The sequence below is a fragment of the Otolemur garnettii genome, unplaced genomic scaffold, assembly GCF_000181295.1.
Source record: "Otolemur garnettii isolate 467f Iridium unplaced genomic scaffold, OtoGar3 scaffold00068, whole genome shotgun sequence".
Lineage (NCBI taxonomy): Eukaryota > Metazoa > Chordata > Mammalia > Primates > Galagidae > Otolemur > Otolemur garnettii.
The window spans coordinates 2,230,276-2,234,741 of NW_003852463.1; positions in this window are offsets into that span (position 1 = coordinate 2,230,276).

The window sequence follows — 4,466 nt, forward strand, 5'->3', positions numbered from 1 at the left end:
TTTTTTTTTTTTTTTTTTTGGAAATGAATGCTTCCCCTTCTCCATGCATATAGCTCAGACCAGGAAAATGCACATGACCTATCCTCCATCCCCCTGGCCACAGTGATTGGTCCGAGGATAAAATCATTACCAAAGCTGTACCCGATAACTCAATTTCAATAGCGTTCTTTGCGGTTCTTTTTCTTGCTGGATTTACCTAGCTAAGAGGCTATAAACCTCTAGCTATAAACCTATAGCTGCCAAAGCTACCCTATTGGAAAACTTACTTAAATGAACAAACATTAAGCACCTGAGGGTCTAGAGATTAATACAAAATGAGTCTTGATGACAATGGACACTAGATCCAGCTGTGCCTGAATATCGGTTTGAACTTTCTGGGGGTGCAATTAAAAGAATCTGAACCAGTGCAGCATTCTGTTCTCATTATGTGATCACTCCCTGGGCCAGCTGAAGTCTCAAGAGTCGTCATCAGAGGCCTCGTGCTTACAGAGCAACATCAGGATTGGGAACTAAAATAATTGTGTGAACTTCTCATGAGTCTGCCATGGTTCCATTAAAAATAATTTAAAACTCCTAAGTCACGGGAAAGGGTCAGAATACAAGGTGGGTGAGAGAAGTTGCAGGTGTTTAAATGTGGTGAGCAGGGTGTTATGAGCTGCTCAAGGTTGCAAGGGGCCAGCACTATAAATGGCATGGGTCTTATTTTGATGGAATTGTGCTTTGGTATGATGTCATTAGCTTTTTCAAAGGCAAAGTTGGGTGAAAAGAAGAGACTTCCAGGGATATAGAAACTAACTACAGGGAATAAGAGAGGAATATCTAAGAATAATCTTACTTCCTTTACTCATCTCCCCTTCTGTTACCCACCAAATAACCCATTATGATTTTTCCAAAACAAGTAACATCCTATGTTCTCAGAAAAAACTGACAGAAATAACCCTGGGCCATTGTGGGATTTCTATTTTAGAGGAAGGTGAGGCTGAGAAAAGTAATTCTCCCCTAGCAATAGATCACAGAGATCTGCTAAGCTTGGATGGATACCCAGGACTTATTCAGGCCATAAAGCCAGCACTTCTTTCTTCTTTAGGTCAGTTCTTTCTTAGCTCTCCACCCACCAGGTTTTGTCCAAAGATCTCTGCTACTTCTTGCAGTGAGGTTTATGTTGAATGGGTTCCAGCAGTGAGATCACCCTCATGGAAGGTTTCCATATATGACATGCCTCTGCTGCTACACCCAAGAGCTTTCCCAAGGCCCTTTCACTGATGCTGTTCAAGAATAAGGTCTTGGCTAGATTCCCACATTGAGGGGGCAATGGAGTTTTGGTTTCTGAAAATAGGAGGTATTGTCCTCTTTGCTCAATTATAAAAGCAGTACATGTTCTCTCCAGTACATTTGATAAATTCAAAGAAGGGTAAAGGGGGAAAAAGAAAGAATGGTCATGCTATGATTCCATTGCCTACAGACGACTAATACTGATATTTTAATGTACTTTTTTCTCGTAGTTTTTCTGAATATATATATCTATGTATATTTTAGGAAGGTAGTATTGTAGCATGGTTCAGAGTGTGGATTTGGAAGTGTGACACCTTTCATTTGGCTGCCCATGGCCTTTATGCCCTTGGGCAACTTAACTCTTTTTTCTTTGAGACAGAGTCTTAAGCTATTACCTTGGGTAGAGTGCCATGATATCATAGCTCACAGCAACCTCCAATTCTTGCACTCAAACCATTGCCTTGCCTTAGTTTCTCTATTTTTAGTAGAGACAGGGTCTCACTTTTTGCTCAGGCTGGTCTTGAACTCGTGAGCTCAAGCAATCCACCCTCCTTGGTTTCCCAGAGTGCTAGGATTACAGACATGAGCCACCATGCCCAGCCAACTCTTTAAGTCTTACTTTTTTTTTTTTTGAGACAGTCTTACTTTTTCACCCTCAGTAGAGTGCTGTGATGTCATAGCTCACAGCAACCTCAATCTCTTGGGATCAAACAATCTTTTGCCTCAGCCTCCCAAGTATCTGGGACTACAGGTGCCCACCACAATGCCGGCCGATTTTTAGAGACAGAGTCTTGCTCTTGCTCAGGCTGGTCTCCAACCTTTGAGTTCAGGGCAATCCACCCATCTTAATCTCTCAGAGTGCTTAGATTACAGGTGTGAGTCACCATACTCAGCCTGGTTTCTATCTTTTCTTTTTTTTTTTTTTTTTTTTTGAGACAGAGTCTCATTATGCCGCCCTTGGTAGAGTGCCATGGTGTCACTGCTCACAGCAACCTCAAAATCTTGGGCCGAAGTGATTGTCTTGCCTCAGCCTCCCAAGCAGCTGGGACTACAGGTGCCCGCCACAATGCCCAGCTATTTTGTTGTTGTAGTTGTCATTGTTGTTTGGCAGGCCCGGGCTGGGCTTGAACCTGCCACCTCTGGTGTATGTGGCTGGTGCCTTAGCTGCTGAATTATGGATGCTCAACCTTTTATCTTTTTTTTTGAGACAAAGTCTCACTCTTGGTAGAGTGCTATGGCATCACAGCTCGCAGCAACCTCAAACTCTTGGGCTTAAGCAATTCTCTTGCCCGGGCTTAGCCTCCCAAGTAGCTGGGACTACAGGTGCTTGCCACAACACCACCCAGCTATTTTGAGAGATGAGATCTTGCTCTGGCTCAGGCTGGTGTTGAACTCATGAGCTCAGGCAATCCACCAGCCTCGGCCTCCCAGAGTGCTAGGATTTTTTATTTTTTTTGTTGTTGTTGCAGTTTTGGCTGGGGCTGGGTTGGAACCTGCCACTCTCAGTATATAGGACCTGCACCCTATTCCCTGAGCCACAGGCACTGCTCCAGAGTGCTAGGATTTTGTTTTTTTCCATTTTTGTTCTATTTATTTTTTTTCTTGACTAAGAGAGTTGTGGGTTTTGTTTTTTTTTTTTTTGCAGTTTTTTTGGCTGGGGCTGGGTTTGAACCCGCCACCTCCAGCATATGGGGCCGGCGCCCTACTCCTTGAGCCACAGGTGCCGCCCAAGAGAGTTGTGTTAAAGTCTCCTAGAGTGCTAGAATTTTTAAGTCTTCTTCTTCTTCCTTTTTTTTTTTTTTGCAGTTTTAGCCAGGGCTGGGCTTGAACGTGCCACCCCCAGCATATGGGATAGGGCTGGTGCCTTACTCCTTGACGGTCTTACTTCTTTAATAACAAAGTTTCCTAATTCTTAATCTAGTCCTCATCTAACATTATTTTAACTTACAGGTTTACAATGAGAGTTATCTGGTAATAAAATTTCCCCTAATATTCTTCTTCTTTTTTCAATTTTTTCCCCCTCACTGGGACAGGGTCTCATTCTGTTGCCCACGCTGGAGTGCAGTGGCATCACCATAGTTCACTGTAACCTCTGACTCCTGGGCTCAAGTGATCCTTCGGCCTCAACCTCTGGAGTAGCTGGGACTACAGGCGTGAACCACCATGCCAGGCTTTTTTCTTTATTTTTTTTTGTAGAGATGAGTGTCTTGCTATGTTGCTCAGGCTGATTTCGAATTTCTGGCCACAAGTGATCCTCTCACCTTAGCATCTCAAAGTGTTGGGTTACAGGTATGAGCTACCATGCTAGGCCTTCTTTCAAGTTTTTAATGGTTATTTCAAATAAATTGTAGCTGTGCTGTACAGACAATGCAGAAGGTGATGTGACAGTAGTGGGGTGAAGGTGCTCTAGAAGGGAAGGCCTCTGTTAACTGCCAGATCCTGTGGGCTCATAATGGGATTTAGTGGAGAAAACCTCTGCTGAGCCAGATGATACCACTGGCCTGCCTTTCTTTATATTGTTGCTTTCTTTGATTTCTGTGACAAGAGGTAGTGTCAACTATCTACTGGTCTCTTCCTACCTACCTTTTAGCCTTCTTTGAAGGCACATCTTTGACCACCTGTTAAATGAGCTGTTGGTCGGGACTATCCCTCCTGGCAGCTAGGAGAGCTCAGCTGCCACACAGGCTCCAGATGTGATGCTAAGTCAGGAGTTCAGAGAGCTTCCCACAAGGAGGGGGTAGAGCTTCTCCAGGCTGGGACCCAAGCCCAGCTTGCTTCCTAGCACATGACTGAATGCCAACCACACTATTTTAAGAAAGAGCTAAGCCATAAGGAGGTGCTATAATGACTGAAAGGTACTTAACGCAGTGCTTAAAGCAAACCTGGTCCCTATCCTAATAAAGTTTACAGGATAGTTCAGACATATGACTCACACAAAAAGGCAGTAAGAAAACAACGTAAAACAGCAAAAGCCACACGCCAAATTATGGGAAATAGGCTACAATTGCCATTGGAGTTTAAGGAAGGAAGCCCTCCGAGTGAATTTATCAGTGAGAGAAGATGCTAAAGAAAGTTTAAGTTGGCTCAGCACTCATAGCTTAGTGGTTAGGGTGCTGGCCACATACACCGGGGCTGGTGGGTTCGAACCTGGCCTGGGCCTGCTAAACAACAATGACAACTGCAACAAAAAAAAA